This window comes from Bufo bufo, chromosome 6 (genome assembly GCF_905171765.1).
Source record: "Bufo bufo chromosome 6, aBufBuf1.1, whole genome shotgun sequence".
In the NCBI taxonomy this organism is placed as follows: Eukaryota; Metazoa; Chordata; class Amphibia; order Anura; family Bufonidae; genus Bufo; species Bufo bufo.
This window is the reverse complement of record NC_053394.1, coordinates 399,072,310-399,098,685: the sequence shown is the minus strand read 5'-3', so window position 1 is coordinate 399,098,685 and position 26,376 is coordinate 399,072,310. Positions and strand designations below refer to the sequence as shown.

At 44.7% G+C, this 26,376-nt stretch overlaps 1 protein-coding gene and 1 pseudogene across 1 annotated transcript in view; both read left to right on the top strand.

Moving 5' to 3' along the window:
* Positions 1-26,376, top strand: part of LOC121004472 (oocyte zinc finger protein XlCOF22-like) — a 1,539,666-nt gene that overhangs the window by 487,729 nt on the left and 1,025,561 nt on the right. The gene's annotated exons all lie outside the window — the stretch shown is intronic.
* The window catches only part of LOC121004270, a 141,372-nt pseudogene that overhangs the window by 36,355 nt on the left and 78,641 nt on the right, over positions 1-26,376 (top strand).

The following is a 26,376-nucleotide window of genomic DNA, read 5'->3' as shown; positions in this document are numbered from 1 at the left end:
ATACCTCTATTTAAATCAAAACTGGTAGTAAGGCGCCCGTTGAGACTCAACTTAGCCGTGGGGGATCTATACAATAGTTTGAAGGATAACTGTCACACTTAGACCCTAATTTCAATTTTCATATATGTAGTTACTAATAACATGATATTCCAGAATCAGTTACTATTAGACTGACACACCCCATATTTAATATGATTCAGCCCTTAGCAACCAGTCTGCATAAAACTGCAATTTCACTATTCAGTTAAGATGGCCGCCACTGCCCTCACCCTGAGGCTAATCCCGCCTGCCCTCACTAGCCAGTAACAATAGCCCCCCAAAAGTGTCAGTAACCAGAGCCCTCCCCCCTAAAGGGTTAATCTCCTGCAGCACAAAGAGGTCCTCTTACCACATGTTGCTTTCATTTATACACTGAGCAGATGGCAGATCTCCCTTCCCTGGTCTGCGCTGCTTCAACTCTGCATTCTCCAACTCTGCATTCTCCAGCTTTGCTGAGTGAGGGAGCATCTGCCAAGCGCAGGGACAGGGAGAAGTGCACACAGCCCAGGCACTGTTATCAGCTGCTGGGGTGGACCTGGCTTTAATCATTTACTTACAGTCCCTGGCTGTCAGATATCTGATCTTGCACGCAGCCTGCTTCTGCGTCCTCCGTCCTTCAACAGATAGACGGACCATGCCTAGCAACCCTTTTTTAAGCACAGGTAAAAGTAGGCAGTACAGGGAACAAAAATGTGGAATTAAGGGGTAATTGAATACACACTGAAAAGTTGAAATAGGGCCACCAAGGAGATATTAATCACCACAATCCAATACTCCAAAAAAAAAAAAATACGACAGTTATACTTTAATCATATTTATGAATCTCTCCCCAAAGCCCATTCTGGTCAGGACCCTCCACAGGAATCGCCACTCCACCCTGTCAAAGGCCTTAGAGGCATCCAGTGACAGGATGGAGCGAGCAGACCCCCCAGGGGCCTGTATATTATCGAAAAGCCAATGAAGATTATGGTGAGTGCCCTTATTTGGGATGAAACCGTTCTAGTCCGGGTGGACAATGGAGGAGATGACCCCAGAGAGTCTTGTGGCCAAAATCCTTGCGAGGAGCTTTACGTCCGCGTTCAACAATGAAATCGGTCTGTAGGATCCCAGTTCTGTGGGGTCCTTACCTTTTTTTGGAATTAATATTATTACAGCTTCCGACATTGAACCCGGTAGGGTCCCCTCCTCCACCGGCTCAGCAAAGACCCCCAACAATTTAGGAAAAATAGCCTCCTTATATTTACTATAAAATTCATATGGGAGTCCATCTGAGCCGGGGGTGGAGTTACCCAAGCAAAGTTTGATTGCCCCTTCAAGCTCCTGAATTGGGAAATCAGCCTCAAGTACCCTCCTTTGAGCCGAGGTAATAGTAGGGAAAATAATACAGTCAAGATAGACATCCATCATTTCATCCGTAATCCTACTATCAGCTCTATAAAGTTCTGAAAAGAAAACTTTCTCTATAGAATCTTGTCCAACAACTATCCTCCCATTAGCCAATCGGATATTGTCTATATTTTTCTTGGGTTCCTGACTCGAGATCACTCTAGATAGAAGTTTCCCCGGACGCCCTGATTCAGTAAAGTATTTTTGACCCTTAAAGAATACACTCTGTTGGGCCTTCTCCAGCAGGAAGTTAGAGTATACTTGTGTGGTTTTCTGCATGGTTTCCCTGTTTTCCTCTGTCCTATTTATATACCGTATTTTTCGCCCCATAAGACGCACTTTTTCTTCCCCCAAAATGGGGGAGAAATGCCCCTGCGTCTTATGGGGCGAATGCTTGCCGTTTTACATCGCAAGCTGCGATGTAGGAGCGAGCGGGGACTCGAGGAGGGACTGGGAGGAGGATCTGGGGGCTGGCAATAGCGGCGGGGCGGTGCAGTCAGTGTAGTATAGCCCCGCCCCTCCGGTATACTAATATAAGATGTCATATTCATTTATTGGTTATTAAACATGCCCCCTCAGTCCTATTACTACCTTACATCCTAATCGCATCTGTAGAATTCAGGCAGCCCAAGCCGGGCGGCAGCATAACTCTTGTCATGTGCCTGAATGAAGCAGGCGGCGCAGGCAAGTGACGTCAGTGAGAGACGCGCCGGCCGCCCGGCTTGGGCTGCCTGAATTCTACAGAAGCGATTAGGATGTAAGGTAGTAATAGGACTGAGGGGGCATGTTTAATAACCAATAAATGAATATAACATCTTATATTTGTATACTGGCGGCAGCGGGGGGGGGGGGGAGGCGGGGGCGATCTGTGGATGGCACAGTTATGGACTGGGGGGGTCTGTGGATGTCACTGTTATGGGCTGGGGGGGGTCTGTGGATGTCACTGTTATGGGCTGGGGGGGGTCTGTGGATGGCACTGTTATGGGCTGGGGGGGGTCTGTGGATGGCACATATATAACAGTGCCACCCACAGATCCCCCCAGCCCATAACAGTGCCATCCGCAGATCCCCCCCCTGTAACAGTGCCAGCCACAGATCCCCCCCCCCTGTAACAGTGCCAGCCACAGATCCCCCTGTAACAGTGTCCGTCATCCACAGATCCCCCCCATAACAGTGTCCGTCATCCACAGATCCCCCCCCATAACAGTGTCCGTCATCCACAGATCCCCCCCATAACAGTGACCGTAATCCACAGATCCCCCCCATAACAGTGTCTGTCATCCACAGATCCCCCCCATAACAGTGTCCGTCATCCACAGATCCCCCCATAACAGTGTCAGCCATCCACAGACCACCATTAGTTCCAAACCCACCAAACACACAGCACACCTTTTGGTTAAAAATATATTTTTTCTTATTTTCCTCCCCAAAAACCTAGGTGCGTCTTATGGGCCGGTGCGTCTTATAGGGCGAAAAATACGGTAGTAAGATTGTGTAGCTAAGGAAGCTTGTTCTTTTAAGTTTTCCTCTTTTTCCCCATACTCCTTTCTCAGGTTAGCAATATTACTAACCATTATTCCCCTCATATAGGCCTTAAAAGTGTCCCATACTACTTGGGTTTTTGCTGAGGTATAATTAGCCTCCCAAAATTGGTTAATTTCCTTTTGTATTATCTCATGATTTTTTATTACTGATGACCAATAGGGGTTAAGTCTAAATGGAGACCTCCCTATTTGTTTATCCTGGGTCAGGCAGAGTTCGAGGAGTAGGGGTAGATGGTCCGAGAGTGACCTAGTCTTGTACCTCATTCGTTTTACATATCGCAGATATTTTTTATTAATCTAAGCGTGGTCTATTCTGGACATAGATCTACCTAATGTACTAATGCATGAAAAGACCCTTCTCCCCTGTCCCATACTTCCCCAAACAGCCTCGAACCCGGCCTCCAAACAGAAACGTGCCAAGGGGGACCCCTGAACAGAGGCGTCCCCCTTGACACCCATAGAGACCCTGTCGTCCGCGGGATTGATAACGCAATTGAAGTCTCCCATAATCAATGTAGGACATTCTGGCCATTTATCCATAAATTTTAGCAGAGAGTTAAGTACTGAGAAAGAAAATGGAGGTGGAATATAGACAAAGGCCAGAATGCACATCTTCCCCGCCAGCTTACAATATAGGAAGACAAATCTCCCCTGGTGGTCGACAGAGGCTGCATCGCACATAAAATCAATCGTTCTATGAATAAAGACAGTCACTCCCCTAGAATGACTAGAGAAGGTAGAATGGTACGTGTGCGCAGCCCAGCCCCTGGTGACGACCCTGGAGGTCTCCCCCGTAAGATGTGTTTCTATCAAACATATAATAGCTGGGAGATGTGAACGCATCAAATCAAAAACCGCTCGCCTTTCTTCTATCCCCCAGGCCCCTGACATTCCAGGTAAGAATTCTGATTGACATTATAAAAATGAATAAAAAAAAAAAACACACAACTCTTCCCCACCCTAGACACATCACAGCCCCCATCCAACCCCCCAATCCAGTTAATCCACCGCATAAATCATCAGATCCCTCGCCTATGACCATTCCCCCCCCCCACCCCTCCGCTCGACACCTCACCGCTAGTTAACCAAAGAAAGGGAACAATATAGAACATAATCTACCAACTATTGATCCCAACAAAACCTTGAACAGTTAGATCACATATTGTTTCGTTCAAGCCACTTCGCAGCTTTCTTCGGCGTATCAAAAAATAAAGTCGTATCATTGAAAATAATCCGGAGTTTGGCTGGGAAGACAAGTGAATATTTGATATCCCTTTCTCTTAGTCTCTTTTTAACAGTAATAAACAAGCATCTCTTTTCTTGGACAACTTTGGAAAAATCCAGGAAAAAGGCCAGTCTATTTCCATCATATAAAACAGGGGGACATTCCCTCGCCCATCTTAGTACTATATCTCTGTCTCTTGAAACCAGCATTTTAACGAGGAGTGTCCGAGGTTGTCTCCCAGGAATTAATTTACCACCTGGGACCCGATGGGCTCTTTCTACTAGAAACAAGGGCGAGAAGTGCTCCCTCCCAAAGTTTTCAAGAGTCATCGCCTGTATGAATTGAGTAGGGTTCTTATCTTCCGCGCCCTCTGGGATCCCCAGGATTCTTACATTGTACCTTCGTGATCTGTCTTCCAGATCCACCACCTTTTTTTTAAGGAGATTAAAATCTGTCTTTAACGTGGACATCTCACTATTTATTTCTTTGTATTCATTCTGTATAGTAGCCATCGAGCTCTCCACCTTATTGACTCTATCTCGGATTTTAGACAGATCATCTCTAATCAGTCCCACATCCGACTTGAATTGCGCCAAGCTGGGTTGTAATAGCTTGTATTAGGTCCCCATTCTGTTTTACTGCCAGAAGAATTTCTTTTAACGGCGAGGGGTTGGGGTTGATCGCACCTTCTCCATCTATTCCCTCCTCCCCCTGGGGATACCCAGGAGCTTTTTGTAATTCAAGTTCCATCACTTCGGGATTATAATTTTTTTTTAGAGCTTGTATCCTTTTGCCCACCTCTGGTACTAACCCTTGGGGACCTCAAAAACTGGTCTATTTTCCCTCCTTTAGAGGGTTTAGTAGCCGGTTTCCGACCAGAAAAGTCGACAGAATGCCTACTGGCCTTCGGTGCCATTCCCCTTTTTTTTTTTTTTTCTCCCTCTTCCGTTCTCTTCCCTATTTTTATTTTCCTTCCTTTTTTTTTTTTTTTCTTCCTTTCCGGTATCTTTCCCCTTTCTTTTATTTTTTCTTTTATTTTTTATTTTAATTTTTCTTTCCTCTCCTTCTCCCTTTTTCCTCTTCTTTTTTTTTTTTTTTTTTTCCGCTTGTCTCTCTCCTCTATATTATTTTCCTCACCAACCGCCTCTCTCTCTCTCTCTCTCTCTTTCTCTCTCCACAAACTGTTTTTTTTTTTATGATTAGTTGGTTACTCAGTTAATGTTAATGGGAGGAGAAGTAAAGGAACAATCTCACCAGTCTTCAGTTCACTGTTAAGAAGCCCGGCTGGAGAGAACAAGGGGGACACACTCAAGAAGATCAGGCAGATCGCAAGTTGCAGGAGAGACGAAGGATCCGGAAGACCAGAGAGGAACAGCCAGAGGAACAGCCACCGGGGCTCCGATGTCACCATGGAGCACACCGCATGCAGCAACAGAAACCATCCGGAGGCGCCGGGATATCACCACAGGACATCGGCAACCACCGGTATTTCACACAGGGGCTCAGGAGACACCGGGCAGCAGGAGCCCGACGGAGGAACAGAAGCACCAACACCACTTGTTCAGGTCTGCGGTCCCCTATCCGGGCGTGGAAGCAGGGGGCAGGAAGTAGAGGGAGAGACGCCACAATCAGCGGTCAGCGAGGCAGCCGAGCATCGGGGAGGAGAGGCGAGTGCGACGTCCTCACGTCATCCGCTAGACATTTCGCTTATTAAAAGAAAATAACAACAGGATATCTTGTAAATATTTATAATTTTGCTGTGGCATACAGCAGCATTCCAAATAGTGCGTGAGCTCCGCACAAGGAACTAAGAGAGGCACCGTGATTGTACATTATCTCAATTCAAGTACTAAATGAGTAATTTATTTTATTGGCCATATTTATTTTATGTGTAAAGGTTTAAGGTTTTGTATGAAATAGAGGATTAATTGTGACATATTTTAGACAATAGGAAAAAAGGGAATACATTTTTTATATATATGTTGTCTTTTTTTTGGTATGAAGCCGGCCAATTGAATATTTTCATTTTTTCAGCTAGGTGGTATAGCAGGCTGAGCTATATTCCGGTGAACTCCCTCAATAACACAGTTTTTTTTCTTGGCAGATGACTGTACCAGGAACTTAGAGAAACATCTTATATCTTCAGATTTTGAAGTATCTGATCATCGTATCACACAAGATACATACGAAGAACATACCAATATCCAAGATATATCTTCATTCATTCACAGCAAAGATGTATCACTTGATTCTTTCATACAGGTCCAATCTTCTGATTCATCAGAGACTGTAGCACACAATAAAAGTCACAGAAGAGGTGTTAAACATCAAACAGCTCACGTAAGAGAGAAGCCATTTTCATGTTCAGAATGTGGGAAATGTTTTAAGAAGAAATCAGCTCTGGTTATACATCAGAGAATTCACACAGGAGAGAAGCCATTTTCTTGTTCAGAATGTGGAAAATGTTTTAACCAGAAATCGGCTTTTGTTACACATCAGAGAATTCACACAGGAGTGAAGCCATTTTCATGTTCAGAATGCGGGAAAAGTTTTAACCAGAAATCGGCTTTTGTTACACATCAGAGAATTCACACAGGAGTGAAGCCATTTTCATGTTCAGAATGTGGAAAATGTTTTAATCATAAATCGGCTTTTGCTACACATCAGAGAATTCACACAGGAGTGAAGCCATTTTCATGTTCAGAATGCGGGAAAAGTTTTAACCGTAAATCGACTTTTGTTACACATCAGAGAATTCACACAGGAGTGAAGCTGTTTTCATGTTCAGAATGTGGGAAATGTTTTAACCAGAAATCAGATTTTGTTACACATCGGAGAATTCACACAGGGGAGAAGCCATTTTCATGTTCAGAATGCGGGAAAAGTTTTAACCAGAAATCGGCTATTGTTACACATCAGAGAATTCACACAGGAGTGAAGCCATTTTCATGTTCAGAATGTGGGAAAAGTTTTAACCGTAAATCGACTTTTGTTACACATCAGAGAATTCACACAGGAGTGAAGCCATTTTCATGTTCAGAATGTGGGAAATGTTTTAACCAGAAATGGGATTTTGTTACACATCGGAGAATTCACACAGGGGAGAAGCTATTTTCATGTTCAGAATGTGGGAAATGTTTTAACCAGAAATCGGCTTTTGTTACACATCTGAGAATTCACACAGGGGAGAAGCCATTTTCATGTTCAGAATGTGGGAAATCTTTTAGGCACACATCGGCTCTTCTTAGACATGAGAGAAGTCACACAGGGGAGAAGTCATTTTCATGTTCAGAATGTGGAAAATGTTTTACGCATACATCAGCTCTTCTTAGACATGAGAGAATTCACACAGGAGTGAAGCCATTTTCATGTTCAGAATGTGGGAAATGTTTTAGGCAGGCATCAGCCCTGGTTACACATCTGAGAATTCACACAGGGGAGAAGCCATTTTCATGTTCAGAATGTGGGAAATGTTTTAGGCACACATCGGCTCTTCTTTGTCATGAGAGAATTCACACAGGGGAGAAGCCATTTTCATGTTCAGAATGCGGGAAATGTTTTAGGCAGGCATCAGCCCTGATTACACATAAAAAAACTCACAAATAAGAGAAGACATCTTCCTTGTTAGTGACCGCCCTTAAGTGTTTTTATGGTGGTCACTAATTGGCTTTATTCCAAAACATACTCCTTTTTACAGGGAGGTAAAATATCACCTACCAGGGGTAGCTAAGGGTTTGGAGCAATGATCAGGGCCACTGTAAATGTCCCCAAACACATATGGTCTCCTGTATTCAATGAATACCAATCAACTGACAGATCCAATTAAAAGTGAAAGTAAGTTTTCTTATATACATAAATTTTCTCAAAAAAAAAATGTTTGGAGAGAGGAAAAAAATTAATAAAATAAATAAAAAAGTTTCCCAAAGGCACCACCCTGCCTGTGATCGGTATGGGGGTCCCGTCCATTCCTATAAAACTGCAAATACAAGGGCCTTTGGGAAAGTCCAAATAAATAGAGATGGATTCCCACAAGAGCTGGTGTCCAGACATGTGGAAAAAGGGGCGACAATTACACTTGTAAATGGCCAGTTACTTGCAGTCAAGTGGAATGACAGAGAGGATGTCTGCAGGCTTTCCACTGAGCATGAGGACAGCACAGGGGTAGTAATAGAGAGAGGCGCCACCACTGGTAACAGTAAGTCTGTCTGAGTGACACATCATAAATCTATGGGAGTAGTGTATCTTTAAACCATACCTGGTGAAGTACAAAACCAGGGCCTGATATATGTGTGTGTGTGTGTGTGTGTGTGTGTGTATATGTATATGTATGTTCCGCGATCACTAAAAAACGCAACCATCGATTTCAACGAAACTTGGTATACACATCCCTTGTCGGTCACATAACCCTTATCAGCCAATAGAAGCTCGCAGGCCCTTACTCTCCACATACACAGCTTTACTCCAGGTTTCCATAACAACCCAGCCAACCCAAGTCGCACAACACAGGGCACAACTACACTGCTACATGCATCCATCTTGGATGGATTTTTTTGCGACTGTCGTGTCGCAGTGCGACACCATAGCCTATCATTATAAAAATTGTTGAGCCAAAATTTCGCACAACACATGTTGTTGTGTAGCCCTAGCCTTAAAGGGGCAGGGCCCTGTGGAGGTCACTGTTAAAGGGGCGGGCACTGTGGAGGTTACTGTTAAAGGGATGGGCACTGTGAAGGTCATTGTTAAAGGGGCGGGGGTGCTGTATACGTCACTGTTAAGGGGGCGTGCCCCTTAGAAGGTCAATGTCAAGGGAGTGAGGTGCTGTGAAACTCACTGTTAAAGGGGTGGGCTGCTGTGAAGCTCAAAGTTAAGGGGACGAGCTGCTGTAGACGTCCCATTGTAAGGAGGGGGGGCACTGTGGGGGGATCAGTGTTAAGGAGTGAGGTGCAGTGGAGTTCACTGTTAAGGGGACAGTGTGCTGTAGAGGTCACAGTTATGGGGAATACTGTGGATATCTTTAATTGACACCGAAACATTAGATGAAATATACCCGAGCAAAGCCGGGTCTTTCTGCTAGTAAAAGGATAACAATCTACATATTCCAGCCCCGGTCTGTTCTACCCCTATAAGTATTTGTAACATTAAAAAGAAATGGACATTACATCAAATATGGGCTTGTCAGGAAGCACTGGTCTTACTGGGCACATATCATCATTAATGTGCAAGTTCTCCCAAAAAGTGACCCAGGCTAGGATTGCCTAATTACGTATAAGCCATGACTCTGCCTCCTAAAGGAATATCATCTTAGTCTGCGCACCCTGACCAAAATTTACCTGTACATAAACCCAACAAGTAGGGTCCCCGCCACCCCTGTATTTGTAGAAGTCATGTGGTTCACTCATCTCACATGAATTTACCAGTGGGTGAATCCTTGATTATTTTTTATTATATGCCCACCAGCTCTGGATTGTTTAGTTTTATAATTGAAGATGACTTGATATAAAATATATTCATTGGATATGTTGATCATTTTGTTTCCCATGACTATTCCCATTCCTATTATTGTATGGTGATACGGACATGATATTTTTTTTTATTTGGGGGATTTCTAATATTCAGGCTGTTCCATGAGCTCCATGGGCATAATTACAGTTTTGTTAGGGTTTTTAATTGGATGTCCTACACCTGACAATAATTCTAGAAGTAATGACAATACATCTTTGAGGGGCTGGGGGGGGGGGGGGGGGGGGGATAGTCCTCTTCTATTCCCTTAGATTGTTTTGGACACTGCCCCATAATATATTCTGTAGATGATTGCTTATTTTGTGCACATAGGCGTCTACCATGCCAGGCAGGGACCCGTTATTGTGGGGTAACTACTCAGAGGTAGATATACGAGTATTTCAATTTGGTGACTATAAATTTTATTTGGGCCCTACATTTCTTAGTTTCAGAGCCAATGGCTCCTATTTTTTTTTTTTTTTTTTTTATTCGGAGCATGTTTTGTACAAAATAAAAACAGTCTTTAAAACATTTGCGAAATAATTTTTAAAATGTTTATCTTCTTTGCATTAAAGAGGTTCTCCAGGATTTTCATATTGATGACTTCTCTTCATGATTGGTAATCAATGTGAGATCAGCAGGGATCCATTTCTCAGCCCCCCTGCCGACCTGATGTTTTAGGAAACCATGATTCTCACCAGAGTTCTGGTGAGCACCACACCCGCCTCACAAGACCTTAGTGCTCACAGAGCGCAATGGCCTCCTCATACAGCTGACTGTGGGGGTGCTGGGATTTGTAACACCAATGATCTCATTGATCTCTGATGACTTACCCTTAGGATAGGCCATTATTATCAAAATCCCAGAAAAGCTCTTTAATTCCTTAAAACATGGGATCAAAATACTCATGACACCCTCTAATGAATACGATGTGTGATTTAAAATTTTTTTTTTTTATTATTCTGATATATGAGCCTCTGCAAACCTGGCTTGGTACTTAAAAAAAAAAAATTCATTAATATTAGAATTGAAAGTCTCCCTAAATTACCCAAAAATGTCAACTTTTTTTGTGGCTAAAATAAAGTAAGCACATGAAAATATATCGTATTTTTCACCTTTATAAAACTAACTCTTTTTCCCAACCAAAGTGGGGAGAAAATGTCAGTGCATCTTATGGGGCTAATACTAATGAGTGGTTCCATTATGAAGATCACCAGCAACAGATATAGCAGAGACGGAAGCAGTTACCTGTGCCGCAAGCAATGGGAGCTAAGTGGCCCCAGGCAGAGCTGCACACAGAAGGCGAAAGGGCATACACAGACATGGAAATTCCGCCTCTGGGGAAACTAGGAACCCCCTTCTGGAGGCACTGCCAGACTGACATGAACAAAAAAATCCGCAAAAAATCTACTACTAAACGAGATAGACGAGGCGGCAAATCATAATGAGGTGGTTATTATAGGGGACTTCAACTACCCAGATATTGACTTGGAAACTGAAACTTTTAGATCTCATAAAGGAAACAGGTTCTTGGCAATAACCCAAGACAATTACCTCTCCCAACTGGTTCAGGAACCGACTAGAGGGAAGGCCATTCTGGACTTAGTATTGACTAATAGACCTGACAGAACAACAGATGTGCAGGTTGGGGGTTGGGGAACACCTGGGAAATAGTGACCATAAAGTAATAAACCTTCCAATTATCGTTCAAAAGAGTGTTTCTTCAGGGAGGAACAAAAATAACAAACTACAAAAAAGCTAAATTTAGCCAACTAAAAGAGCCCATAGGCCTAACTAACTGGGACAAAGTCCTTAAAAATAAAAATACTGCCACAAAATGGGAAATTTTAAAGCATCCTAAAATCTAAGTGTGAGAGGTAAGAAAAAAAACCGATGTGGATAATTAGAACAGTAAAGAAAGCAATACATGAAAAAAGAAAGCATTTATATCACTGAAACAGGAGGGTAGCGAGGAAGCACTGAAAAACTATAAGGAGAAAAATAGAATATGTAAAAAACAAATAAAAGCAGCCAAACTAGAGACCGAGAGATTAATTGCCAAAGAAAGCAAAACTAACCCTTAAATGTTTTTCAATTATATAAATGGTAAAAAGCATTATTCTGAAGGTATTGGCCCTCTACAGAGTAATGAGGGGGGAGTTGCAGAGAGCGATGAGGAGAAAGCAAAGCTATTACATATGTTTTTCTCCACTGTATACAAAAATAAACTGTCAGATGGAATGCAGAATGTAAAAGTAAATTCCCCATTAAAAGTGCCCTGTCTGACCTAGAAAGAAATACAGCGGCGTCTTAAAAAGATTAAAATAGACAAATCGCCAGGACCAGATGGCATTCACCCCCCATATCCTAAGAGAGAGAAGTAATTTCATAGCCAGACTCTTATTTTTGATATTTATACTGACAGAGAGTGTTCCAAAGGATTGGCACATAGCAAATATAGTGCCAATATTCAAAAAGGGTCCAAATCAAATCATATATTAATTGTAGCTCAATAGGGGTGATATATGTCATAAAATGTGTAGCCTGTGACATGATGTATGTGGGATGCACCGCCAGAAAATTCAAAGTTCGAATTTTGGAGCATCTCAACTACATAAAAAATCCGCACAATCTGAACACATCCAATGCGGCCAAACATTTTATCTGTAAACCTGAAAGTCAAGTGCGAAATTTCAAAGCTTTTGCAATGGAACAAGTGAGATTACCAAGAAGAGGAGGAGATTTTAAACGACTTGTGAGACATAGAGAGGCTTTTTGGATTTTTAAGTTGAACACCAGATATCCGAACGGCCTGAATATGAAAAACGAGTTTATGCATTTTTTTTTGACCCAATTTTTCTATTCTCATCTCCCCTCTCACTATTTGTCTATTCAATTTTCAGTTCCATTAAGAATAGTAATAAAGAAATAGGGTTCTTGTCGAGATTAATATTATAATACCAACACATATGAATTTATACTAATCAAGTTGTTTATATATACTCAGTGTTGTACTTTATCTTTATCTCGACATTTGATACATTATTGCAATTTTAAATATGTTCACTGTTTTATTTGTGGTTATTTTGCACTTTATATTTATATAAAAATCAGTGACTTTATATGGATGCGTAATTTATCTATATTGTAAAACACATGAGCAGTGCCTCACCCGGAGAATAAGAGGTTAAAATGCTTTCCTCCTCCTTTATTCCCCCGCCCTCCAGGTGGGGGGAGAGTAATTATTTCTCAGACTAGTATAAAATCACCTGAGGAGACACTATTTATTGTTACGACTAAGAACTTCTGTTCGAAACGCGTCAAGGTTGCTACACTTGTGGGTGGATGTCCTGTCTATTTTGTCTACTGCCTGAATAAAAGACGAAGATTTTAGCTAGCAAAAATCGTGAGTGCTGGAACTTCATTTGTTTCCATATCAAGAAAGCAAAACTAACCCTTAAATGTTTTTCAATTATATAAATGGTAAAAAGCATAAATCTGAAGGTGTTGGCCCTCTACAGAGTAATGGGGGGGGAGTTGCAGAGAGCGATGAGGAGAAAGCAAAGCTATTAAATATGTTTTTCTCCACTGTATTCACTAAGGAAAATAAACTGTCAGATGGAATGCAGAATGTAAAAGTAAATTCCCCATTAAAAGTGCCCTGTCTGACCTAGAAAGAAAGACAAATCGCAGGACCAGATGGCATACACCCCCATATCCTAAGAGAGAGAAGTAATTTCATAGCCAGACCCTTATTTTTGATATTTATACTGACAGAGAGTGCTCCAAAGGATTGGCACATAGCAAATATAGTGCCAATATTCAAAAAGGGTCCAAATACAGAGCCCGGAAACTATAGGCTGGTAAGTTTAATATCTGTCGTGGGTAAACTGTTTGAAGGTTTTATAAGAGATGCTATTTTGGAGTACGTCAATGAACATAAGCATATAACGCCATCTCAGCATGGTTTCATGAGGGATCGGTCATGTGAAATTAATTTAATCAGTTTCTATGAGGAGGTAAGTTCCAGACTTGAATCAATGGATGTCATATATCTGGACTTCTCCAAAGCATTTGACACTGTACCGCATAAAAGGTTAGTATATAAAATGAGAATGCTTGGACTGGGCGAAAAATGTCTGTATGTGGGTAAGTAACTGGCTCAGTGATAGAAAACAGTTATTAACGGTACACACTCACATTGGGTCACTGTCACTAGTGGAGTACCTCAGGGCCCTATTCTGTTCAATATATTTATTAATGCTCTTGTAGAAGGGTCGCACAGTAAAATATAAATTTTTTCAGATGACACTAAACTGTGTAAAGTAATTAACACTGAAGAGGACAGTATACTGCTACAGAGGGATCTGGATAGATTGGAGGCTTGGGCAGATAGTGGCAGATGAGGTTTAGCATTAACAAATGTAAGGTTAAGCTAGGTCACCCGTACATACTAAATGGTAAAACACTGGGTAACACTGACATGGAAAAGGACCTAGGAATTTTAGTGAACAGCAAACTAAGCTGTAGAAACCAATGTGAGGCAGCTGCTGCCAAGGCCAATAAGATAATGGGTTGCATCAAAAGGGCATAGATGCCGTAATGTGAACATAGTCCTACCACTTTACAAATCACTAGTCAGACCACACATGGAGTACTGTGTACAGTTCTGGGCTCTTGTGAACAAGGCAGACATAGCAGAGCTGTAGAGGGTTCAGAGGAGGGCAACTAAAGTAATAACTGGAATGGGGAGTGACTACAGTACCTTGAAAGATTATCAAAATTAGGGTTGAGCGTAAATCTAATAACTATGTATAAATATATCAGGGGACAGTACAGAGATCTCTCTCATCAACTATTTATCCCCAGGACTGTGACGAGGGGACATCCTCTGCATCTGGAGGAAAGAAGGTTTGTACACAAACATAAAAGAGGATTCTTTTTGGTAAGGGCAGTAAGACTATGGAACTGTCCGCCTAAGAAGGTGGTGATGGTGAGTTCTAAAAGAGTTCAAGAGGGGCCTGGATGTATTTCTGCAGTGTAATAATAATATAGGCTATAGCTACTAGAGATGGGTCGTTGATCCAGGGAGTTATTCTGATTGCCTGATTGGAGTCGGGAAGGAATTTTTTTCCATTTAAGTGGGGAACATTGGCTTCAAACTCACAGGGGTTTTTCTGCCTTCCTCTGGATCAACTTGCAGGATAACAGGCCGAACTGGATGGACAGATGTCTTTTTTCAGCCTTATATACCATGTTACTATGTAAAACATCAGAAGCAGTAAACAGATAATGGACGCAGTTACGCACTGCTAGGCGAAAACAGGGAACATAACCGGATACAAAAGACAGGGCAAGTACAGATCAGAGTCAGATGCAGTTAAGCACTGCTAGGCTTACACATACTGAACGGGTAACAGAAAACATGACAAATGACATAAATGCAGAATCCGGTAAAACTATCTTCGCTGACCACAAAAATCTAACATATCTTCCAACGGCACACCATTCAAATCCATGCCAAGGCAGATAGGCATTCTTCTTTTCTTGTTTTAATTTTGAGTTACATGTCCGCCCCGCCAAGAAGAGCATCAGGGCTGATGTTCAGACTCGGTCGCTTGATTCCTTGTTTGAACACGAGAAACCCCAGTACATTATCGAGCCCACTCACATGATTACCATGGCTCCTGTCCTGGTTAAAGACATTCCTCCTGGGAAGATTTTTGTGACACCTGCCAAAAGGACTTCGGGCATGGCTTCAAATTGGCCAGTCATCCTGAGATTCGCAAGACTTTAGAATTTTTATCCCGGCACTACTGGTGGCCCACACTTCCAAATGATGTGCGTGACTACATGCCTGCCCATACCATCTGTACTCTGAATAAGATATCCAGGACCAAACCACCTGGTCTGCTGTTGCATATTCCCATTCCTGACTTCCCATGGCAACACATTGCCATGGATTTTGTCAAACTTCCACCCTCTGCCAGATGAACAGCTAGCTGATGGTTTTTGACAGTTTCTCCAAGATGGCTGACTTAATTTCTTTATCTGCCGCAAAACTTGACAAATTGTTTGTACTGCACATAATCCGATTGCATGGACTACCTTTGCACATAGTTTCTGATCATGGAGTTCAGTTTACTTCTAAGCGCTGGAGAGCACTTTGCCAGCTGCTCAAGATAAAATGGAACTTTTCTTCTGGATATCATCCTGAGACTAATGGGCCGTTAGAGCGGCTAAATCAAATACTATATAACTATCTCTGGCACTTTGTCTCTGCCCAACATGACAACTAGGTACAATTGCTACCTTGGCCCGAGTTTTCCTATAATAACCATTCTAGTGAGTTTACTGGGTCCTCACCATTCTTTGCCGTTTATGGACATCATCATCGTGCCCCTCTCCCTGTTCCCATGTCTTCTGTGGTTCCGTCTGCAGATTCTTCCTTTAGAGATTGCTTGAAGATATGGCGTCACACCAAAGACTGCATTAGCAAGGCTTTGACACATATGAAAGGAAATGCAGACAAGACACAAAGAAGACTTTCTCAGTTCTCGTCAGGAGACAAAGTATGGCGCTCCTCTAAAAATATCTGCTTAAGGCCTCTTGCACACAAATGTATTTTCTTTCCGTGTCCAGTCCGTTTTTATTGCCGTATGTAGAACCATTTATTTCAATGGGTCCGCAAACAAACGGAAGGTACTCTGTGTGTATTCCGTTTCTGTATTTCCGTTCCGCTAAAAGGTAGAACTTGTCCTATTATTGTCCACATAATGGACAAGGATAATACTATTCTATTAGGGACCAGCTGTTCCGTTCCACAAAATGCGGAATGCACACGGATGTTGTCACAATGGGGAGTGGGGAAAACCCCCCACTGTATCGGGTGGGTATTAAAGGATGAAACCAGGCCTGTAAGCAAGAAAAGGAAGTAAACCTACAATGCAACCCTCATCCTAGCCCTGATCTCCTGACCGTATGAGCGCCTCCTAATGGTGGGAGGACTCATACACAAGAACCTGGGCCCTACTGACCCTAACGATCCCTAGCATAGGGGTCAGGAATAGGAGACTACCGATTCTTAAGGACACAGATGAACCGGAGTCTCCACAGGCCAAACAACCAAAGACAAAGGGAAAAGCAACGGAACTACTGTCATGTACAAGAGAGGGTCCATCTGACCCCTTGTACATGAAACAACATAAGAAAGTAAACAACTCTTACTGTCATATTGCATAATGGGTCCACCTGACCGCTAGAACAACACCACAACAGTAAGAGAGACAAGACAGTGAGCCCTCAACAGAATAAGCAGGTAAAAACCCAGATACCTAAATCCCACCTGGATAACAGGTCTGGGAAACAAGACACTTACCTGCCACTGCAACAGGATGATAGCAGCTCACTGACTTGACTACTTGTTCACCCCTCCGGGAAACCATGAAGCCCCCTTCTGGAGGCAACACATGGGGAAACGTCTAGCATACATGCTGGGTCAAACAACACCAACAGACCAGACATGTAACTACAACAAGACGCACAACAAACGCCACTCCAAACATACAAAGTGAGGTAGGGTACAAGGAGGATACAAAAGGAAAACAATTTATGTCCAACAAGGTGGCCCTCAAGGACTGGGCAGGTTCACCCAGGAAAGGAGCAGAGCTCCAAAACCAAACAAGGCTGGAGTACACTTACTCAAGCCTGGAAGCCACAGGTAAAATAAACCTCGTGGCCACACCCAGGACACACCTAAATCCCCACCAGCTAGATAATTAACCCCTCCAGCACCAGTCAGGGAAGGCCCAAGGAGAAAGGCACCTACATGCTGTAACCACAACACGTTGCAGCTGGCAACAGCATGCACGGCAACCATATCACGGCGCACACCGATGGCCGTGACAGACGTCATCCGTATTTTTTGCGGACCGACAAAATAAATATGGTCGTGTGCAAGAGGCCTAAGGGTCTCTAGTTTTAAATTCCCCCCTAGGTTCCTGGGACCCTTTGAAGTGTGGAAGAAGATAAATGAGGTCACCTATAAGCTGCGTCTGCCTCTCTGTCTGCAGATTCCCAACTCCTTCCATGTGTCCTTGCTAAAACCAGTAGTTCTAAAAAGCTTTTTTGCTGTTCCATCTATTCCAACTCCTGTGACTGGAGATTCTGACAATGTATTTGAGGTAAAAAAAACATCTTGGATATCAAGAGGTGTGGCAAAAATACCTACTATCTTGTGGACTTGAAAGGTTTTGGTCCTGAGGAGAGATCTAGGGAACCAGAGGAGAACATCCATGCCCCAAGCTTGATAAATAGGTTCAAGTCTCGTTTTGAACCCAAGAAGAGGGGGCACAAGGTGCAGGGCACTATAACGGCGGTAACTGGCATTCTCCCATGGTCTTCTCCCAGCCTTCTTGCTGTGAGCGCGCGTTAAAGGGCGACGCATGTCACTTCAGTAAATTTAAAGAGCCAGCATATATAATTAGTTGTGGACCCCTGGACAATCCCAGTCCTCCTGCACTTATTTTACTGGTCTTGCCCTCTTCCTAGTTGCCTGTGCACATCATAGGTCCTGTTGTCCTGTGAAGGTCCACATACTTACGTCCAGAGTTCCCATGTCTGCCTTCTGGATTTTGCTACATATCTGACCCTTTCCTGTTCTGCTTTGGCTTCTTGTTTCTGACCCGGATTGCCTGACCAGTACCTGAGCCGTGTGCTCTGACCTTTTGAGTGTACGACTACATTTCTGCCTCAGTCTTTAGTCATGCACTGTTTCACCTGGTTATAAGTCAGCCTGTGGACTACGCCTGTACCTCTGGTGCCTTGCACCAGTACCCCCTGACTCGTCTGGGCCAGCTGCTTTGTGTGCCAGACCTCCCTTAACAGGTAACGACCTGGTGTTCTCCTTGGGAAAGTCTTTCCCCACCAATTGGGGTACTGTGAAGAACGAGAGGTTCATTTAGACAACACCCTTATGAGTGTTGGAAGTTGGGCATGTGACACAGTGGTCCACACCCGCTGATCATGACAATAACATCATAGAGTAGATAATGAACATTTATTTCAACCTGTGAATTAATGTTTATAACACAATTTTTTAAATTTCATTCGTATTATATTAGGACTCGGCTAAAATGGCTGCCTCAAAGAAGTCTGCTTTACTTCTTATGCTTTACATCAGATAAGTATACACAGGCAGTGATCATCATGTCATAGATCCCTGAGAAAAGGGGTTTTCGTCATGTTAGTCAGTCACATGACCTAGGCACAGCTCAGCCCCATTGAAGTGAATGGGGCTGGGCTGCAATACCAAGCACAGCCTCTATACAATGTATGGCGCAGTGCTTGGTGATCTGTGAGAAGGCTGTGGCACTACTGCAAACGCCACTGCCTTCTCAGACAGCTGATCGGTGAGGGTCTCAGGATCACACAGTAGTCCAGAGACAGGCAGAGGACAGGGGTAGCAGAGTTTGTCTGAATCCTGCAGTAGGAAGGAATTAATCTCAGGGCAAATCTGAAAGAAATTACTGGCAGCAGAATCAGCCACTGGTATTTCAGAAGAGAGAGGAAAAGGAACTTTACTTTGGGCCCTTAACCGGGCCAGCTTCACTAACACAATACCAGTAGGATAGATTGTGACAAGTAGTGGGTGTGGACCCACTGTGCCAACTAACCAGTTTGACCTTGGGCTAAACCTAAGGGTACTGTCCTGATGGTACCCTGGTATTCATCATTTAACCACTGTATAGGGATTTGGACTTTGCCGCAGGGAACTAACCAAGCCGCTACCTCCTGGAGTAGTTGGCTGCTGACCCACGGAGGTCAGAGACACCGATGCAAGGCACCAAGGATTCTGGCAGAAGACGTATTCCAAGGTCTGGGCAAGTTGAGTATGTGCGTATTCCAGCAGAATCCAGATAGTAATTCCAAGTTCAGGGCAGGCAGCAAGGAACAGAACCATAAGACAGGCAAGGTACGGTACATGGGCAGTTAGATGAGAGATCACACCTTAGCTGGTTACTAGAGACCAGACAACCTCAAAGCCCAGGTGAGGAGGTGGATCCAAAGCCAGCTAAATAGGATGGCTGATTTACCTCCTTATCAGCAGCTGGGCTGGGAGCACTAGGAAAGGATTAACTCTTGCAGGACAATTAAGGCCCTTTCACACGAGCGAGAATTCTGTGCAATGCGTGATGCGAATGCATTGCGCACACACGGAATCTGGACCCATTTATTTCAATGGGTCTGTGTACATGAGCGGTGGTTTTCACGCATCACTTTTGCGTTGAGTGAAAATCGCAGCATGTTCTATATTCTGAGATTTTCACGCAACGCTGGCCCCATAGAAGTGAGTAAACATTCAGTTTTTATCACGCGCATGCCAAACGCAGTAAACCGCATTGCACCTGCGCAATAAAAACTGAACGCGATCGCAGCCAAAACGGAATGACTTTGTGAAATCGCGCAGTTTTCACTGAACGCATCCAGACACAATCCGGACACGCTCGTCTGCAAGGGGCCTAAATGAGCACTAGTCTCAATTCACATAGGGAGAGTAGAGCGTCCTCAATGCCTGCCCAGGACAGCAAGACAACAGCAGGCACAGACTGCCGGGGTGACATAGATAATGTGTTGAGGACAAACACATTTTTGGATAACACCCGGGTATCCCTGCCTTCTAGATGAACGAGCGCTGTGTATACAGATCAGGAGGCGCTATACGCTTCCTGTCCCGGCCCGGTGGTCATGTGATCGTTGGGGCCGGGAGAGTGCAGGAGCTGTCGGGTCTTCCACAGACCTCGATCAGCCCTGCACTGAGGCTGTACAACCCTGTATTCGGCTGCACAGCCTCTCTGGGGGGTGTATTTCCCCTGTAACTGGGGCTACTATGTCAGCACCAGTTACAGGAGAAATCAATAGTGAAAACAAATGAAGTTAAATGTCCCCCAGAGGTCCTGTATGACCTTATAGGGATAAAAAGTGTCAAATAAAACATTTTAAAAATAAAAAAATGTAGTTTTTGGAAAAAAAAGTTTCACATTAAAAAAATTCATTTCCTCTTAAATCCGTTATTTTAAAAATGTAAAAAAATAGTAGAAGAAAAAAAAATACATATTTGGAATCACCGAGTCCGCAATGACCGGCTCTATAATAATATCATATGATCTACCCCATCAGGTGAACGCTGTAAATAAATAGCTAAACATTGCGCCAAAACAGATTTTTTTTGTGACCTCACCTCCCAAAAAACATAATGTTAATCAATAAAAAAATGGTACAAGAAACGCCTGACCCAAGGGAGAGTCACAAGAAGCACCCTATGAATGCACATCCAATGATAAGTCAATGATAAAATATATAACGTTTATTAGACAAACCAACAAACACACATTTAAAATTGTATACAAAATAGACAAAGTGTCGGTATATAAAGTAATATATGTAACCGACACATACAGAGTCCACTGAGCGTCCACTGAATGGGGACATACAATGTGAACCAGCTATATATAAAATATACCTAGAAACAGCATGAAGAAAATGTAGAATAAGGTGAGGCCACTAATGAGTAAAAACAGACCGAAATGAAGTCAAACATCAAGAGCCAAAACCTACATAAACAGCTGGTGCAGTGGACCTGGAAACATGAGAAACGCCCAACGCGTATCGCCGGCGCAGTCCGGCTTCCTCAGGGGTCAATAGGACAAGGGTCCCAGCCCCTAAAAAAACAAAACACTAAGGCTATTTTCACACTTGTGGCAGTGTGATCTGGCAATCAATAAAAAAATGGCATGTACCTCAAAATGGTAGTAATAAAACCATCACCTTATCCTGCAAAAAATGACCCCCACACAAGACCATAGCCAGAAAAATAACAAAAATATGGCTCTATGAAAATTGCAACACAAAAACATGTTTTTATTTTTTTTTAAATGCTCTAATTGTGTAAAATGTAAAACAATAAATAAAAAATAGACATATTTGGTATCGCCGCGTCTATAACAATTGTCCGTCACTGGAACACGTCTGGGTGGAAGCTTCCGCCTACCAGTGTTATTATAAACAAAGAGCCCTTGCCCTGCGCGATACAGCACAGGCACGGGAGATCATTGGAGAATGAAATGCTCCGATGCTCATGTCAGGGGGGCTGCCTGGGTGAACACAGGGACAGGTCTGGGTTCAGCTCTGTATCCGCAGGGATCTCAAGTCTCCCGGACGTTCAGGGAGTCTCCCGCTATTAGATAGCGGCCCCCTGACGCCCGCATGTGAAACAATATATCCCGGAAAGGTTTACTTTACTCGCAGTAAACCTTTCCGGCAACCTGTAGCAGTGTCCCCTTCTCGGCGCGTGCGCACAGTGCAAGAAGAAGCCGATGCCAGCAGTCCGCATTGCTAGGCACGAACGGTGATGTGTGCAGCCGGGCACCATGCATCCACAGACCTCCCCTGCTTGGGCACCTTAATTCAATGGTTGGCAGGTAGGGATGAGCGAACCCGAACTGTATAGTTCGGGTTCGTACCGAATTTTGGGGTGTTCGTGACACGGACCCGAACCAGAACATTTTCGTAAAAGTTCGGGTTCGGTGTTCGGCGCTTTCTTGGCGCTTTTTGAAAGGCTGCAAAGCAGCCAATGAACAAGCGTCATACTACTTGCCCCAAGACGACATCACAGCCATGCCTACTATTGGCATGGCTGTGATTGGCCAGTGCAGCATGTGACCCAGCCTCTATTTAAGCTGGAGTCACGTAGCGCCGCACGTCACTCTGCTCTGATCAGTGTAGGGATAGGATGCAGCTGCTGCTGTTAGGGCAAGATTAGGCAGTGATTTAGTCTTCAAAAACATTTACTGAAGTGATCGATGTACAGCTGTGTATCATTCAACCTCTGCTATTTAATTGCTCACTGTTTTTAGGCTGCCCAGAGCGTTTTTCTGTCACTTTTTTCTGGGGTGATCGGCGGCCATTTTGTGTCTTGTGGTGCGCCAGCACAAGCTGCCACCAAGTCCATTTAACCATCAATAGTGTTTTTTTTTTTTTTTTGCTATATCCTACATTAGGGGCTTGGCTGTGCTTGCTATTTTATTGAGGGGTGAAATACAATTGCCAAAATAGCAGTACCCTAAATCTGGTGTTTCAGCTGTGGCCAGCCAATTGTAATACTGTCTGCTGTCTGGCAAAGGATATATTTTTGTTCTGGGTTGAAATACAATTCCCAACTTAGCAATTCCCTAAATCAGTGGTTTCTGCTGTATCAGGCCAAGTTTAAATCTATCCATAAAAGGGTATATTAGATTGAAGGTGCGGATAGGGTCATTCTCAATAACTTCAAACGCTACCGTGCATCTCTAAGTCTAATTCTGTCCGTAAACGTATACCTGTCATCCACCGCCTAAATACTAGGCCTACAATTTATATTCAGCTAAATCTGTGGTTACTGCTGTGCCTGTATTAGTGTAATACGGTACCTAAGTAGATAGCCAGATAGTGTTAGGTGCCTGCAAAAAAAGGCCTGAATTTGAATTCAATACATTGGACCAAATAATATTTTTCTTATTGTGGTGAACGGTAACAATGAGGAAAACATCTAGTAAGGGACGCGGACATGGTCGTGGTGGTGTTAGTGGACCCTCTGGTGCTGGGAGAGGACGTGGCCGTTCTGTCACAGCCACAAGTCCTAGTGTACCAACTACCTCAGGTCCCAGTAGACGCCAGAATTTACAGCGATATTTGCTGGGGCCTAATGCCGTTCTAAGGATGGTAAGGCCTGAGCAGGTACAGGCATTAGTCAATTGGGTGGCCGACAGTGGATCCAGCACGTTCACATTATCTCCCACCCAGTCTTCTGCAGAAAGCGCACAGATGGTGCCTGAAAACCAAGCCCATCAGTCTGTCACATCACCCCCATGCATATCAGAGAAACTGTCTGAGCCTCAACTTATGCAGCAGTCTCTTATGCTGTTTGAAGACTCTGCTGCAGGGTTTCCGAAGGGCATCCACCTAGCCCTTTCCCAGCGGTGGAAGACATAGAATGCACTGACGCACAACCACTTATGTTTCCTGATGATTAAGACATGGGAATACCACCTCAGCACATCTCTGATGATGAAACACAGGTGCCAACTGCTGCGTCTTTCTGCAGTGTGAAGACTGAACAGGAGGTCAGGGAGGAAGACTGGGTGGAAGACGATGCAGGGGACGATGAGGTCCTAGACCCCACATGGAATGAAGGTCGTGCCACTGACTTTCAGAGTTCGGAGGAAGAGGCAGTGGTGAAACTGAGCCAACAACGTAGCAAAAGAGGGAGCAGTGGGCAAAAGCAGAACACCCGCCGCCAAGAGAGTCCGCCTGCTACTGGCCACCGCCATCTGGGACCGAGCACCCCAAAGGCAGCTTCAAGGAGTTCCCTGGCGTGGCAGTTCTTCAAACAATGTGCTGACGACAAGACCCAAGTGGTTTGCACACTGTGCCATCAGAGCCTGAAGCGAGGCATTAACGTTCTGAACCTTAGCACAACCTGCATGAACAGGCATCTGCATGCAAAGCATGAACTGCAGTGGAGTAAACACCTTAAAAACAAGGAACTCACTCAGGCTCCCCCTGCTACCTCTTCTGCTGCTGCCTCGGCCTCTTCCTCCTCCTCTGAAGGAACGTTGGCACCTGCCGCCCAGCAAACAGAGGATGTACCACCAACACCACCACCTCCGTCACCAAGCATCTCAACCATGTCACACGGCAGCGTTCAGCTCTCCATCTTACAAACATTTGAGAGAAAGCGTAAATTCCCACCTAGCCACCCTCGATCCCTGGCCGTGAATGCCAGCATTTCTAAACTACTGGCCTATGAAATGCTGTCATTCAGGCTGGTGGACACAGACAGCTTCAAACAGCTCATGTCGCTTGCTGTCCCACAGTATGTTGTTCCCAGCCGCCACTACTTCTCCAAGAGAGCCGTGCCTTCCCTGCACAACCAAGTATCCGATAAAATCAAGTGTGCACTGCGGAACGCCATCTGTGGCAAGGTCCACCTAACCACAGATACGTGGACTAGTAAGCACGGCCATGGACGCTATATCTCCCTAACTGCACACTAGGTAAATGTAGTGGCGGCTGGGCCCCAGGCGGAGAGCTGTTTGGCGCACGTCCTTCCGCCGCCAAGGATCGCAGGGCAACATTCTTTGCCTCCTGTCTCCTCCTACTCGGCTTCCTCCTCCTCTTCTTCCACTTGCTCATCCAGTCAGCCACACACCTTCACCACCAACTTCAGCACAGCCCGGGGTAAACGTCAGCAGGCCATTCTGAAACTCATATGTTTGGGGGACAGGCCCCACACCGCGCAGGAGTTGTGGCGGGGTATTGAACAACAGACCGACGAGTGGTTGCTGCCAGTGAGCCTCAAGCCCGGTCTGGTGGTGTGCGATAATGGGCGAAATCTCGTTGCAGCTCTGGGACTAGCCGGTTTGACGCACATCCCTTGCCTGGCGCATGTGCTGAATTTGGTGGTGCAGAAGTTCATTCACAACTACCCCGACATGTCAGAGCTGCTGCATAAAGTGCGGTCCGTCTGTGCGCGCTTCCGGCGTTCACATCCTGCCACTGCTCGCCTGCCTGCGCTACAGCGTAACTTCGGCCTTCCCGCTCACCGCCTCATATGCGACGTGCCCACCAGGTGGAACTCCACCTTGCATATGCTGGACAGACTGTGCGAGCAGCAGCAGGCCATAGTGGAGTTTCAGCTGCAGCACGCACGGGTCAGTCGCACTGCGGATCAGACCCACTTCACCACCAATGACTGGGCCTCCATGCAAGACCTGTGTGCCCTGTTGCGCTGTTTCGAGTACTCCACCAACATGGCCAGTGGCGATGACGCCGTTATCAGCGTTACAATACCACTTATATGTCTCCTTAAGAAAACACTTAGGGCGATGATGGAAGAGGAGGTGGCCCAGGAGGAGGAGGAGGAAGAAGAGGGGTCATTTTTAGCACTTTCAGGCCAGTCTCTTAGAAGTGACTCAGAGGGAGGTTTTTTGCAACAGCAGAGGCCAGGTACAAATGTGGCCAGACAGGGCCCACTACTGGAGGACGAGGAGGACGAGGATGAGGAGGAGGTGGAGGAGGATGAGGATGAAGCATGTTCACAGCGGGGTGGCACCCAACGCAGCTCGGGCCCATCACTGGTGCGTGGCTGGGGGGAAACGCAGGACGATGACGATACGCCTCCCACAGAGGACAGCTTGTCCTTACCTCTGGGCAGCCTGGCACACATGAGCGACTACATGCTGCAGTGCCTGCGCAACGACAGCAGAGTTGCCCACATTTTAACGTGTGCGGACTACTGGGTTGCCACCCTGCTGGATCCCCGGTACAAAGACAATGTGCCCACCTTACTTCCTACACTGGAGCGTGATAGGAAGATGCGCGAGTACAAGCGCACGTTGGTAGACGCGCTACTGAGAGCATTCCCAAATGTCACAGGGGAACAAGTGGAAGCCCAAGGCGAAGGCAGAGGAGGAGCAAGAGATCGCCAACGCAGCTGTGTCACGGCCAGCTCCTCTGAGGGCAGGGTTAGCATGGCAGAGATGTGGAAAAGTTTTGTCACCACGCCACAGCTAACAGCACCACCACCTGATACGGAACGTGTTAGCAGGAGGCAACATTTCACTAACATGGTGGAACAGTACCTGT